Below are 16,793 nucleotides of genomic sequence, written 5' to 3'. Positions count from 1 at the left end.
ATAACAGATCTGCAATTATACAAACGTGATAGTCGATTTAGCCAAAACATATGAACAAATCGATGGACGATAGCGATGCAACGACCGGCGAAGACGTACCTACGGCGGCTTGCTCGGAGTCCACGAAAATCGTCGTTTCACGGCAATGCAGATTTCTTCCCCTTTCGATCGGCCGTACCGGGAAGTGGTTCAGGGAGGTTTTTGCAGTTTATTTGATAGTGGGTTTTGGGGTGATAGTGTGTTAACGGGAAAATAGGAAGAGATTTGATATTATTTCAAAAGGTAAAGTAACGGGATTTGTGGGATTTGATTGAGGGTAATTATGTAATTACGAAAAGCTTGGGCTTTTATCAAAATGACAAATTCAAATTTGGGTCTACCCCTATTATTTGATTGTTTAAGGGGGTTATATCTAATAGACCCTTAATTAAAAAAAAAAAAAAAGAGAGAGAGAAGAAAATGTAACAGGTGAATACACAATCCCTGATGGCTTCCAAAATGCCTGTATCTTGGATGCTAGAGATTGAGGAACATGAAACGCATTAAAAATAAAGCACAAAAATGTAATCTTTCCTGTCGATTTTTTTTTTTAGTTTTGTCCTGAAAAAATTCCAAAATCTGAACAATATTAGGAGTGAAACGAAATACAAGTAACATGGTCCGAACAACGTAATCTTAACCCTACAATCAAAATGAAAATTTCCGATTCAATCCCTGATTCTAATTTTTCTTTTTGCCAATAACCGTTTGCGATGTAGACTCGGCCAAAAGTTGATTCAAATTAGGGCCAATAAATTTCTTAAAAAAATTATCATCGGTCAATATGCAAAATGTCGAGAGACTAGGCCAACACTTAATGAGACCCTTACTTTCAAGAATCCCCAAAATCTTCAGGCGAGGCTTAAACCGATTCTCGATGCTGCAAGTAAGAGACATCCGGTTGTTCACAATAGACGACATATCGAACTTCCCCGTATCGAGAAGAATTACTTGCCGGAGAATCAGATGTGAGGAAGCTAATGAAGCAACTTCAGGAGAAAAATGGTGTTTGTGCAACAAGATATCGAAGACTGTAGTTTGCTTTCCGTTCAGAGTAGAGAAAAAGTGGAGAGAGAAAGTGGAAGAAACATGGGGTTCGCATAATCCCAAAAAACAGTGCTTCCGAATTAAAGATGTGATCTTTCGGCAAATCATCTTTGCAATATGTAAAATCAATTGGGTTTGTAGAGGGAAATTACTTGCCTGAAATGTTGAAGCCGCAAAGCCATGGATATGTCTGCAAAAGGATTCTGTGTTTAGGGTTTTGGGGGTTTTGACAATTTGAATTTCTAGGTTTTAATTTAACGATGGAGTCGGAGTGAATTTCAAATTAGGGGAGACCAAAATAAATTGAAAACAGAAAATTCGGAAATTGGATTAAAATCGGAGTGGGCAAATCTCAGTTAAGATAGTCGATTAAAATTGGTGTGGGCAAATCTCAGTTAAGATAGTAATTATTTTTGTAAAGTTGATAGACAAATAGCAAATATGCCCATAATAAGAGAAATTTTATGTATTTCGCAACTAAATCTATCCATATGTCTTCTGTTTTAAATACTTCTCAAAATATAATTTTTATTCATTTCACTTTAACTTCATTAATATTATGAATTGGTCCCGAATTTGAATAAAATATATCATATTAATCCCTGTTTTCACATTATTTTGAAAAAATATTCTGATTTTTTTTCCGGTCGGATTCTGGTATGATTTTTTTTTTGAACTTCTTTTTTCGGCAGATCAACCGCCGATCGTTGACTTTTTTTTTTTAATTTTTTTAAAATTACTGTGTTAACAACAAAATTATTGCAGGCCAAGATGATAAAATTAATTAATACATTAATATTACTCTACCTAACATTCTTGTATGAGAAAGTAATTTTACTATATTTTACTGCTATATTACTGTCTGAGACAGTACTATAATGAAAAAAATTCAATAAAAAAAAAAAAATTCAAAAAAAAAAAAAAAAATCAACGCTGGAGATCGACGAGGTAGTCAAAATTAATTAATTGATGAAATTGGTCTAAATTGTGGTGTAAATCATGAAATTGGAGTTGAATTAGGATTTTAAGGAGTTTGGGGTAATTTCGGTATACATAAAATATTTTTCCTTATTTATAAATAGAGTAAAAAGCAGTTTGCCCCCTAAACTATGGGCCGATTTGCACTTTACCCCCCAAACAAAAAAAATTTGCACGTTTTTACCTGAACTCATTAATTCGTTGCACGGTGCCCCCTGAACTAATTTTTCCGGCAATTTTGACCGGAAAGTTAAAACATGTGCCTTGCACGTGACATTTGCAAGGCTATATTCGTCCATTCACTTACATCTTTAATATTAAATATAAATTATTCTTTAAAAAAAACAAAAAAAAATTAAAAATTAAAACAAAAGAAAGAAAACAAAAAATAAAAAAATATTTTGTATTTTTCAACTTCTTATGAGCGGCGACATTGAGCAGCGCCTTACAACCCTTGACGGAGTCCAGCAGCAGAAGCTCCGACGAGGAAGAAAACCCCAGCCCCTCCAGCGTGGCGGCGCTTATTGAATCCGTCATCGCCAGTATCGACCCGGAGACCACCATCGCCTCCACCATCTCCGGGTACATCTCCGCCATCTTGAACGCCACCATTCCGCCGTAGCTGAACCCCACCACTGTGCACCTCTCTACTCCCAGCTTCCTCAGCCCCTTCGCCAGGCACTCCGCCTAAAACGCCGGCGACCTGTCCGGGTTATCCGTGATCGACCCGCCGAAGAAGAGCAGGTCCGGCACGTAGACGGAGTACTTCTTCGCCAGCGAACCCACCTGGAACTGCCACGTCACTATTCCCTCGGCGGCGAAGCCGTGTACGAGGACGACTACCGGCATCGTGGGCTTTGCTGTTTTGCAGCCGCCGTCGTCGTCGGCGGCGGTGGTTTTCTTTGAACTAGTTTTGAGTTTCTTGATTGTTTCGGAAGGGAACCAGATGCTCATAACGGTGCCGGGATAGATTTCGACGGTGTGTGGTGTAATTCCGGCCATCTTCATCAGCCCATTCAACAGTGGCTTTTGTGCTGCCACAAGATTCACCAATTTCATTTTTTCTGTTTTTTTAAATTATTATTATTTTATTATTTTTCCTGATTTCTCTGAGTGTGTGAAATTTTGGTGATCAAATGGGGAATTTAAAGTAGTTGAAAAACAGAGAGTTGGTGTTGGGTTGTTATCTCTTGTTCCAATTGAAAAAACATGGATTAAAATATGGGTTGGTGGCGACTATGCTGAAATTCTCCATTGATGAAGTCCTGAAGCAGGACTGTGATAAGCTGCGTGTGTGTGGGGGAGGGGAAAGAGAGAGCGAGAGGGGGTGGTGGACGGGAAGAAGGAAGACAATATTTTTTTATTTTTTGTTTTCTTTCTTTTGTTTTAATTTTTAATTTTTTTTTGTTTTTTAAAGAATAATTTATATTTAATATTAAAGATGTAAGTGAATGGACGAATATAGCCTTGCAAATGTCACGTGCAAGGCACATGTTTTAACTTTCCGGTCAAAATTGCCGGAAAAATTAGTTTAGGGGGCACCGTGCAACGAATTAATGAGTTCAGGTAAAAACGTGCAAATTTTTTTTGTTTGGGGGGTAAAGTGCAAATCGGCCCATAGTTGTTTAGGGGGCAAACTGCTTTTTACTCTTATAAATAAGTTTGAATGATATGAATTTATTTGGAAGACAAAAAAATAGGATATCTTTTTTTTTTCTTCTAATTAAGTGTCTTTGTCAATGACCTATTTGCCATCTGTCCTTTAAGAAAACCCCTAAAATCTTTCATTAATAGAGAGATGGTCAATCCATAATTGTTGTTTTTTTAGGAAATTCAAGTCATTTACAAGGGAAGGTAGGGGAGGGGGGACTCGGTCTCAAACCCCAAACCTGTTTTTTTTTTTTTTTTTTAGGAAATTCAAGTCCTTTACAAGGGAAAGTAGGGGAGATGAGACTCGAACCCTAGACCTTTTACCCTATTGGTAATCCTAAGTACCAACTCTCCTAATGAGGGTTGGTCAATCCATATTTCACTATGTCATAAATTTATACTTTTTGTCATCTTCTCTCTAATTCTAAAATTGTCATTTCGCTATATTATTCCACTTCTCATATCCCCATTTCTCATTTATTTTTCTATTTTTAAAATTAATTTTGTATTTAATTTTTATTTTCTACTTATTTTTTTTTTAAATATTATTTTCATTATTTTCATTTTTTTCCACTGTCAGGTGTATTAATCGCCTATCAATTAAAGCATAGTCGATTAAGGAACTGACTACTAAAATTGTTGTTGAATAATGAAATTGACTACTAAAAGTAACAAAAACAACGTAACGTCGTCAATGAAACCCAACACGATTCAACAAAGAGAGTCCAAACAATAACAACCAACCATAAAAAACAACAAAAACAACTAAAAAACACGAAAACCAACTATTTTGTAACCATAATTAATCGACTACTGAAACGTAGTCATTAAACCTTGGACGTAGTCGATTATAGATCCAACATCAGCGAATTTCTTCCGACACCGCCCTCCTCCGTTCAATATACCCAAAGAACCCTAGACATGCTCCCCATCATCACCCCAACGTCGCGACACCACACCATCACCATCACCATCTGCACACCATCAACGCCATCAGATTCGTCATGTCCCCCTCCAACATCGACCACCTCCTCTTCCACACCGCCGCCACCACCACCCGCAGTTGTTGTACCAGTCCCGCTCCTCATCTCCGTCGTCGTCCCCAATAGCCTCCTCCACGACTTCTCCAGGAGAAGAAGGATCATCATTTTAACGGCACCGACTACTGATCTTGTTCTTCGTCTCTGGATCGAGAATGAAGAAACCAAAGATTTTGGAGATATTTGAGTGGAAAATAGAAAAGAGAAAAACAAATAGCAAAGAAGAAAGAAGAGAGAAGAGAGAAGAGAAGTGTGAAATTAAGAAGATAGAAATGAAAAATGAGATTAAGGTTCTTGAAGAGTACATTAGACAATTTAAATTTGTGAAGAGGATTATTTTAAAGAAAAATGAGTTTTTTCAAATTATTTATTTGAGGGGTTCTATCTCACATAATTTTTCCAAATGAGGGAGGTCTTGCTAATTTTCCCTTTGCAAAATCGTCTAAAAAACAAAACATTGTTTACCTAAAAGAACACAAAATTAGCAAAAGACAAAAAAAATGGCTAAAATATCTAATTTGAAACCGATAAATTCTGGACCACTTTTAGTAAATTCAATATAATTTATTAATTTTAACTTTGAACCCTTTTTACCCATTTATCATCCCTCCAATATTGATTCTAAATATAAAATCCTACAACTGTGTTCTTCCATCTACACTTAATACATTTAATGTTGTTGAAATTTAATTTCAAACATGTTTTTTATTTTTTTATTATATTGTTGAAATCTATTTTTAGTTGAAGTTTGTTCATAAATTGTCTTGAAATTCAATAAATAGAGTTTTTACATATCATAAAGAGTTATTTGGTAGATTTTGTTATATTAAAATACAAACTTTGGTTAAAAAAATTGACATATGAAGATTTACAACACCAGAAAAAATGTGTCTATGATAGGTGCAAGTTTTTTGTTGTTGCGTATAAATGAGGCACAACTTTGTTGTCTATGTGTCTACGACAGACGCATGTCTGTCTCAGAAGCAATTATCATTGTTGCACATCTGATGTACGCGCAAAAACTAACGAAAAAATAGATTTTAGCCCCGTGAAATTTTGTCTCATTTTTCAATGTACTATGCTCCAAATTCAATCAAGGGTGGTGATAAATGCAGGACGTGTTTTAGTAAATGTAGGATATTTTATTTTAAAAAATCAAAAGCTAATATATATTCCATCTTATTTCGTCAAATCCCTTTCTTTTAGGAGTTTTTAACGACATTATTTTGGCAGAATATCACATGAAGAGCTTCAGTAAACGTAGACACTTTATTTAAAAATTCAAACATAATATATCTCATCTTATTCAAACTCCTTTTTATAAATATCCATCGACATAAAAATGGAAAACTATCACACAATTAATCATCATTAACCACTAAGAACATGAATTTATTGGTTTTGGAGGATGATACGCCTGAAAGTGAGATTGAAAGTGAGGTAAAAAATTCATTTCGGCGCGAAAAAGGTTTCATGTTTTTTGTGCCAAAGTTCCATTTTTTTTGTTTTCTATGTCAGATTTTATAACATAGATAAATTTTATTAATAATTTGGACCAGGATCATCTCGGTATATTTAAAGAAGTCGATTATATTGAATATTTTCCATCAAACAAAATATTTTGTAGTATAAACGAATTTAAACGAATTTAAAGAGTTTCTTCAGATATGTTTGAGATTAGAAATTGTAGAGAATGAATGTAGTTCTGTACATAGTTAATGGTAAATATTGGATGCGAATTAATTTTATATTAAAATGTCTATAGCTACTAAAATACGTTCTAAAATATGGATAAAAATTGAATTTAAAAATGTCCTACATTTACTCAAAGTTGTCCTGTACTCATCATTTCCCCTCAATATATTATTATAAAACAAAAAAAAAAAAAAAAAAAAAAAAAAAAAAAAAAAAAAAAAAAACAAAACAACAACAGATGGGGTGGAATTAAGTTTTGATTTTTGAAATACAATATCATATATTTACTAAAATTCCTTCTACATTTATCAAGTCCCAAATCCAATTTAGCCTATTAGCCAATTTTCAAACTGGTCCCAATTTTGAAAACTGCCGCCAGTAACCGTCGGTGCACCGCTATTCTTTTTATTTTCGCTGCCATCCCCCTCCCCTCCCCTGCTGTTAAAGAATCTATTTATTTTTCATAGTACATCTATTTGCATATTAACATGATTCTTTTACAATTATTTTTTCACATTGACGTTAATGTTTGTAATAACGTTTCACGGTAACACCAAATTTCTTTATACAAATTTTTCTTCACAGTCACTGTTAAGATATATTGGTACCGTAATTATGAGATATGGTTAGATATTAATAAATATGGGTACCATAATTATGGGATTTGATTATCAAGTAATTTACAGATTTGATTGTAATTGGCTTCTTGTTTAGCTTTATTCTTTTGAGAAGAATACACATAAAATATTCTACTATGTTTATTGTTCATTAGTTTTAACATAGCATCTAACCGGGATAAATTCCTAGGTTTTTTTCCTCCTTCCCGCCAAAATATCATCTCGCGAATATGCATATTCTCAGCCGCCGCCTCTCTTCTCACCACCCCTTCCATTCACTTCGTTGGCCGCCGATCTGCGCCATCCGTCCTTTTCGCTGCCGAAAAATCGCGCATGTGAGCCCCACGCATCACCACCTTCCGCCGCCGTTAACCCACGCGCCGCCGCCTAAGCCCCCCTCCGGCCTTCATTTTTTCGGTGTCTTTTTCTCCTTCAGTTTGCCGGCCTCTTGCCAATCTTCATGTGGTTGGTACTTGGTAATCTGCTATTTCCATCACATTGGTATTTCTTGGTGATTTTATCCCACTTTGTCTCTCTACAAAATGTTTTTGCTTGATATGCTACTGTAAATCCACATCTGCCATTGTTGGCAGTCTTTTCCTCTGTCTTTGTTGGCAGCATCGTCACTCTTGTCATCATCTTCACAAAGGATAAAAACAAATCATTGGCGTTGTTTGTGGGAAATCCTAAGAGGAAAAGTAACTCCCGGTGAAAAAGACGCTTGAAGAAAAACATTTTTACCCAAAAGCGATCAGATCTGAGTAGGGGTGGAGATCGGACGGAATGGATAAGAAATACCTTTTTCAGAAATTTTCCAATTTTTTTCGGAAGTTAAAAATAGATTCCAATTTCCGTTAAAAAAAAAAATCAGAATTTCAAAATCTATTCCAATTCCGGAATACCTCGAAATCGGCGGGATTTTGGAATTTTCGGAAATTGCATTAATTCTTAATTTTTAGTTCCAAAATTGGAAATAATAGTAATTTTAAGATTTTATTTCCTATTATTTTCGTAATTTTCCGACAAAATGCAAGAATCCAAAACAAAAGTCAATAAAATAAAATATAAACACTTGTAACAACAACATAATCGGTTTATCTAAGCAAACATAGTTCTTACGAAATATGAATAGAAAAACAATTCAGAAATACAATATATATATATATATATATATATATATATATATATATATATATATATATATATATATATATATATATATATATATATATATATATATATATATATATATATATATATATATATATATATATATATATTATATAATATATATCATACATTATATATTTCAAAAATAAAATCGGATTGGAAATCGGAATTTCCAATAATTTTATATGTAATTCCAATTCCGTTCAAAAAATAATCTGAAAAATCGGAAATCGGAATGAAAAAACAAATTCCAAATTTGGATATTGTTGGGTGCTAAATACCAACACGCAAGTGCACGTATCGCAAACAAGCAGTAAAGTAGACTCGTGAGAGTCGGATGTCGATCCCACAGGGAATACGCAAATTATTTAATCCTAAGTACCAAATCTTAACAATTATGATTTTTATCCAGCCTACGCAGAGTTGTCAAATTAATTAACTAAATAAATTAAACTAATTAAGAAAGCAATTAAACACGAGAGAATATCAATATAAAACGGATCTAGGATTTTATCTCCCCCCTATGCAATAATTCTTCACCCAATTAATCTCCTATTATGCAAGTTACGATTCCCGATTATTAACCCAAGACACGAAATTACTCATAACCAGCTGTCGCTGCGTTATAAGCCTATTATTCATAAAAGATTCACTTTATGTCTATGCAAACCTAGTATAAATAAAGCATTAAATAACAAGTCTCGTAAACGGCTACCTAAGGTATTATCTGTATGTCTACGATAATACATGCAATTAACACACACATTCGGTGAAAAACTACTCGAAGGCTCTTCTATCCCTGTTCTAATTATTAAAACGATCTGTCAATCAATTCTAACAATAACAAATAGCAACATAAATTAGCTACGTTCATGCGCTAAATAAGATCAAGATAGAAGAAATAATCGAAGAATTAAACTTGCATAAAAGTAGAAAAATAGGTTCGAATTACCACATAGGGTTCCAATAAAATCCTAGAATAAAAACTTAGCTACTCATGTTCTTAACGAAAAGCATAATAAAAATATGAAAATTCATAAAAATCAGAAAAGAAAAGTAAAAAGGAAAACTAGGATGAAGATTCGTCAAGTCTTCGTCTTCGTTCTCTTGCTCCTCGATTGCTTGTAAAAAGATCCATCTAATTGTGTGCTTTTGGCCTTTAAATAGGGTGCAAAAATATAATAGGGCAGGTTTCCTTGTGTAATTAAACTTCCTTCACTGTGCCCCTACGTCAATCCGGACGGCCGTGTGAAATATAAGCTTAAAACCCGCACGGCCGCGCGGTCTTCAAATCTTCTGAATTCTGATATATTATTTCACTTTTGGCCCACTTTTTCTCCGAATTTGCAGTTTTCACCCCAAAAGTTGCCAATTCTTCAATTTGCACCTAAAATACAAATAATAACCATATTAAGCACCAATTATCGTAAAAACACATCAAAAGCTCCAATTAAAAGGTACAATTAAGTGTATAAATATACACTTAACACACCCCCAAACTTGAACTTTTGCTTGTTCTCAAGTAAAATCAAATTAAGAGCACAAAACAAAACCATACATCTCATTACATAGATCGATTGGTCAACTTCGCGTTTTCAGAACTTGCAATTATGATGATAATTCCTAAGTATTCGCAAGCTTAACATTCAACGGTACTTAGTCACTCACCATTACCAAAAATTACAAATCACACAATTGCTTCAAGTATCCAATATTTGCAAGTTAAAAATAGAGAGAATTTATACTTACATGCATATATTTGACTCCAAATACTCACCAAATTATTTTACTCAACTAATATTGAACAATAAGCTATTGGGATCATTGGGGCTTTGTGGCTTTCAATTGTTAGGCTCTTTGGTCCGAGGTAGGTAATATGGGAATGTGTGGCTAATTTTCTTGAATTTAGGTGATTACGCCAAAATTTGAACGATAGGCGTTTGAAACAATGAAATCACCTCTAGGGACTTTAATAAACTCGACTCCCCAAGATTCACACGTCAACACTTTTGCCTTTGAGGCAATGGATCGAGTTTTCAACACAATTCAACAACTAGTCCTTATTTCTCCCTTATAATCTATTCTTCTTCTTCTTCTATTTTTTTTTTTTTTTTCGAATCGAAAAATTTAGATATATATATATATGAAGATGCACATATATATCTATTATTATTATTATATATTTTTTTTTCGAAGAAGAAGAAAGATCTTATAAGAATTTTTCGACCGACCTCCAAGGGATAATTATTCAAAAATCTCCACTTTTCTACCTTCTACATATTGGCTAAAAGAAAGAACACCTTTTCTCCGATGCTCAAATCAAGGTTCTAAGGATAATTTGACAAAAATGGTAGGCTTGAAAGGCTCAAACGGTTCAAAGAAGGCCCAAATCATATCCCAATTCACTTACTATCAACACTTCGTACATAAATGTCATAAGGTGAGATTTAAAACCGAACAAAGCATGATTGAGCACAAATAAATTCCAAATTTAAAATGCAAAACATTCAACCAAAGCAATGCACAAGGTGTGATTCCTAGCAATAATTCACTTCTACGTTCCGTTGAATCGAAAGCTAAACAAATATCTACTCCTTATCACATAAAACAAGTAATCTCATCATCAAACATTGACCATCTCCCATCATCATAATTCATCGATGCATCGAATTTTTTTTTTTTCAAAGCAAATAATAAAACGGAAATAATAAAACGCAAATAAAGCATGCAAACTAAAAAATAAAAAATAAAACACAAATAAAGCGCACATAAATGAAAACAAGTAATCAACCACCCCCAAACTTAAAATTCACATTGCCCTCAATGTGATTCGCCCAAAGTTTAAGGATAGAAAACACCTGTTTAAGCGTCGGGACCATCGCCAGGTTGCTCACCAACTCCACCATGTGCATGAGCATCATCCTCCTCGTCATCCTCCAATAGCTCGGGTACCGGCTCAAGAATCGGTGCGGGAAATTGCACCGTTCTTGAATCCTCCCTGCGCAGATCAACAACAAACCACCGAGATTATGCGTTATGTGTGCGTGGTTGGTGAATTTGAGGTGAAAATTTTAAAAGAAAAGAATTTTCGAAGCGAGAGGGTTAGGGTTCGAATTTAGGAGAGAGAGAGGAGTTGGAATTGTGAAAATTGGGGTTTGGAAAAACCCCTTTTAATATGCCCGTTTTTCCCCTCGGACGGCCGTGTGAATAATTGCAATTAGGTCCCTGCAAAATAAAAACTTCTTATTAGTGCCCCTGAAACTTTTTTTTTTTTTTTTTTTCAGAAAAATAAAATAAAATAAAAGCAAAACTAAAAATTTAAAATAACATAAAATAAGAAAAACGAAAGCTCGGGTTGCCTCCCGAGAAGCGCTAAGTTTACAGTCTTCAGCCGAACTTTGTCTGCTTCTTTGTTCAAGCTAACGTGACCGAAGTCACTTGGCGATTGAATTCCCCTCCACGATAATGCTCGTTTGATTCTTTAGGTGGCCACATCCTCCTTGCACGTTCATCACCGTTAGCACCCCAACTCTTTTGACTATCTTTCGGAGGCGTTGAAATTGAGTCCGCACAATACGCGTGCTCCTTCCGATTCCCTTTTCCGCCGTCATCTCCTGCACTCAACGATGCTTTCCCATGGTCCAAAATTGAAACATCAAATTTTTCATGATTTGTAAAATCCATAAGATCAATAGTAAAACACTCATTATTATCACATGGATTTTTATTAGCACAAAAATCATTAAATTTGATCGTTTCATCATGAACCGTCATTGTAAGGTCACCACTAGCACAATCAATTAGAGTTTTTGAAGTGGCTAAAAACGGTCTCCCTAAAATAAGAGGTATCTCCCTATCTTCATCTACATCGAGTACAACAAAATCAACCGGGAAGATAAATTTGTTCACCTTTACTAGCACATTCTCTAAAATACCTTTTGGGTAAACCAAAGACCTATCGGCTAATTGCAAAGTTATAGCCGTAGGTTCAATCTCACCTAACCCAAGATTTTTATAAGTGGAATAAGGCATAAGATTAATGCTAGCACCTAAATCAATAAGCGATCTAAAATTTTTACCTTCTATAGTACAAGGGATAGTGAACTTACCTGGATCGCCGAGTTTTTGTGGAAGGGGCCGTGTAAGAATTGCACTACATTGTTCCGTGAGTTGGATCATCTCGTTCCCTTGCAATTTCTTCCTCTTTGTCACGAGATCCTTGAGGAACTTCACCCACTTTGGCATCTTTTGAAGGGCTTCAATAAACGGGATATTTATGTGGATTTCCTTCAACTTGTCCAAAAATCTTTGATAATCGGCATCGAGCTTCTTCTTTATAAGCTTCTGAGGATATGGAATTGGAGGGGCTCGTGATTTCACTAGGGATGATAGTGGTTCTTCGTGAGTTGCTTCTTTTTCCCTGATCACGCTCGGCTTCTCGATCACCGTGTCTTGCTTCTCTTTTCGTGGGGCTTCCTCCAATTGTCTCCCATTCCTCAAACTCACAGCGTTGCACTGCTCGACGTTGTTCTTCCGAGGATCTTCTGTATTCGACGGCAGTGCTCCCGATGGCCTCGCGGTTAGCTGGGTTGCAAGTTGACCCATTTGTGTTTCCAAATTTCGGATAGAGGCTTGGGTGGTTGTCATAAATTGCGCCAATATATTTGCGAGATCTCCACCTTGAGGTTGAGCTTGAGGCGGATTTTGGAATCCGGGAGCTGGTCGTAAATAATTTGGTGGTTGACCTTGAGGTGGTGCTTGCCTTTGCCCTTGCTGATTTCCTCCCCACCCAAAGTTAGGGTGATCCTTCCATCCCGGATTGTACGTGTTGGAGTACGGGTTCCTCTGTTGTCGGTTGGTGTCATGCACATAATTCAGAGACTCCGTTTCTTCTACGCGCTGGTCGGGAACTTGGACTGCATGGACTTGCTGAGTCTGCAAAGCCGCTACTTGCTTCGATAGCTTCTCCAATTGGGCCGTGATTGCAGTGACTCCGTCTATCTCCAAAATTCCCCCCGTCTTGACTGCTCCGCTATTCGACGATCCGATGCCCGCATGTATTTATTTCTAGCGATTCGCTCCAAAAGCTCATATGCTTCATCGTAAGTCAAACTCATGAACATTCCTCCAGCTGCAGAGTCGAACACGGTTCTCGAGTTATCTTGTAGCCCATCGTAAAATATTTGCAGTTGGCGCCACTCTTGAAGTCCGTGATTCGGGCACCTCCTTACTAACTGTTTGAACCGCTCCCACGTCTCGAATAATGCTTCACCGGCTTCTTGTATGAAATTTTGAATTTCTCTCCGGATTCTCTCAGTTTTTGTTGGGGAGTTGTATGTGTTCATGAAGAGTTGTGCTAGCTGGGCCCAAGACGAGATGGAGTGCGGTGCGCGAGTTTGTAACCATTCTCGGGCTGCGCCTTGTAAGGAATGCTTGAACAGGCGGAGTTGCAGTGCTTCGGGTGTTACTCCGTTCATCTTGTGCGAGTCACACGTTTCGAGAAAGTTGACCAAGTGGAGATGTGGATCTTCGTGAGCCAACCCGCTGAATAATCCATTGTTTTGGAGCATAGTGAGGAGTCCCGCTCGAATTTCGAAATTGTTGGCTTCAATGGGGGGCTGCTGGATGCTTGATTGAAACCCATTGAGCGTTGGAACGGTATACTCATGCAGTGCTCGTTGACGAGGTGGTGGATTAATTAGCTGGCGTTGCTCTTGCTCGTTGACGATTTCTCTCACCGCATTCGGTGGGTGCCTTTGGTTATCTCCCCCACGGTTAATCTCTTCTTCCATTGTTGCGGGAGCGTTTTGAGCTAACCGTTGATTTCTCCTGGCTTGCCTAAACGTTCGCTCAATTTCGGGGTCGAGAGGTAGCAAGCTCGTGTCGTGTCCTCTTCGCATAAACGGTACCTAAAACAAAATAAAAGAGAAAATAATTAAATAAAATAAATAACTGGCTGAAGTAAGAAAAATTGCTTGAATTTAATATTAGGATAAATAAATAATTTAGCCGTATTCCCCGGCAACGGCGCCAAAAACTTGTTGGGTGCTAAATACCAACACGCAAGTGCACGTATCGCAAACAAGTAGTAAAGTAGACTCGTGAGAGTCGGATGTCGATCCCACAGGGAATACGCAAATTATTTAATCCTATGTACCAAATCTTCACAATTACGATTTTTATCCAGCCTACGCAGAGTTGTCAAATTAATTGACTAAATAAATTAAACTAATTAAGAAAGCAATTAAACACGAGAGAATATCAATATAAAACGGATCTAGGATTTTATCTTCCCCCTATGCAATAATTCTTCACCCAATTAATCTCCTATTATGCAAGTTACGATTCTCGATTATTAACCCAAGACACGAAATTACTCATAACCAGCTGTCGCTGCGTTATAAGCCTATTATTCATAAAAGATTCACTATATGTCTATGCAAACCTAGTATAAATAAAGCATTAAATAACAAGTCTCGTAAACGGCTACCTAAGGTATTATCTGTATGTCTACGATAATACATGCAATTAACACACACATTCGGTGAAAAACTACTCGAAGGCTCTTCTATCCCTGTTCTAATTATTAAAACGATCTGTCAATCAATTCTAACAATAACAAATAGCAACATAAATTAGCTACGTTCATGCGCTAAATAAGATCAAGATAGAAGAAATAATCGAAGAATTAAACTTGCATAAAAGTAGAAAAATAGGTTCGAATTACCACATAGGGTTCCAATAAAATCCTAGAATAAAAACTTAGCTACTCATGTTCTTAACGAAAAGCATAATAAAAATATGAAAATTCATAAAAATCAGAAAAGAAAAGTAAAAAGGAAAACTAGGATGAAGATTCGTCAAGTCTTCGTCTTCGTTCTCTTGCTCCTCGATTGCTTGTAAAAAGATCCATCTAATTGTGTGCTTTTGGCCTTTAAATAGGGTGCAAAAATATAATAGGGCGGGTTTCCTTGTGTAATTAAACTTCCTTCACTGTGCCCCTACGTCAATCCGGACGGCCGTGTGAAATATAAGCTTAAAACCCGCACGGCCGCGCGGTCTTCAAATCTTCTGAATTCTGATTATTTCACTTTTGGCCCACTTTTTCTCCGAATTTGAAGTTTTCACCCCAAAAGTTGCCAATTCTTCAATTTGCACCTAAAATACAAATAATAACCATATTAAGCACCAATTATCGTAAAAACACATCAAAAGCTCCAATTAAAAGGTACAATTAAGTGTATAAATATACACTTAACAGATATTTTCAGATCGAAATTGGTGGAATTTAGAAATTCCGTTCCAATTTCCACCCCTAGATCTGAGGGATCAACACCCTACAACAATTAATAACACTCCTCTATCTATCCCCTTTAAATGACAACCATCGACTCCAATAAATGGCCTGCAACTAGCTAAAAATCAAAATTTCAAAGCACAGAAACACATATAAAGTCTAACAAATTTGTTTTCACCAGCTGGCTGATCAGTCCCAACTGTTACGATATTACCGGGATTAGTTCTTTTTACTTCATCAAAAAAATCCCATAGCAATCAGTATTGCTCTTTCGGAACTCTCTCAATAGTTTCTATAGCTTTATTTTTAGCTTCATATCACTAGTAGAAAAATGGCTTTTTACTACGATCATTAACAGTATTAAAAGGTATCAAATTCGTACTAAAAAGGCTTTTGCTACGTATTTGCTACGAATTTGCCCCGTAGCATATACGGGCGTGACAAAAGCTTTGCTACGGTAAATGGCCGTACCAAATACTTTTTTTCTACGGTAAATCCTAGTATTTACTTCGACTTGAGAGTTGTTCCGTAGTAAAAAGTACCTTTTATTACGGTCTTTTACCGTGGCGAAAAATTTCGTAGTAACAAGCAAATTTTCTAGTGTATGCTTGATAACAGGAAATATAACATCTTGCATGTATCCTCCATGGCATCAACTCTGAACCCTTTCACATTTCTCCTAGGATCAGATTTGAATTTACTCAAATATTTAGTAGGCAACGAATTAGATTTGAAGTTTTTTACCTGAAAACTCATCCCGCAGCTGTGATTAGGATCGTAAGTCCTTATCTGATATGTGCACTCATCTCTAACCTTATGTGCATGAAGCCTCCACCCTTAGGGTGTAGTCAACTCTTTTCATTTTTTGCAATGTTTATGCTCTTGCTTGTTCTTATGGCATGAGAATGTATTGATTGCCTTAATTCTGTTCGGGTGCTAAAAATCATGCTTAATTCAGAGTTAGAACTGTACATCTCAACTAGATTAAAGACATGAAACATAAGTTTTTCGTTCTCATTATTTGAATCATTATTACAATCAAATCATCATCACTCTTTGTCGTAATATCATCATGCTCAACTTCACAATAATCTCTCTACAAGAGTCCAGTCATTATCCTTTCGTACCCATTCTACAAGCAACATTTATATTTTCATAATACGTTTTATCAACGGCGGAATCGTCTTTGGTCGGACCTTTCTTCATCTTCGTTGAAGATATTATTCGCAGCGGTGGCGGAGGGATTGTTGGGATCACCGA

The 16,793-nt window shown here is 36.1% G+C and overlaps 1 pseudogene; it reads right to left on the bottom strand.

The window, feature by feature from the left end:
• Positions 1 to 720: 720 nt before the first annotated feature.
• Positions 721 to 3,497, bottom strand: LOC105977011 (uncharacterized; annotated as a pseudogene).
• Positions 3,498 to 16,793: the final 13,296 nt, after the last annotated feature.

The sequence above is a fragment of the Erythranthe guttata genome, chromosome 3, assembly GCF_056151865.1.
Source record: "Erythranthe guttata isolate IM_541 chromosome 3, IM_541, whole genome shotgun sequence".
NCBI lineage: Eukaryota > Viridiplantae > Streptophyta > Magnoliopsida > Lamiales > Phrymaceae > Erythranthe > Erythranthe guttata.
Note: the sequence above shows the minus strand (reverse complement) of the source record. Positions and strands in the feature narration are given on the sequence as shown.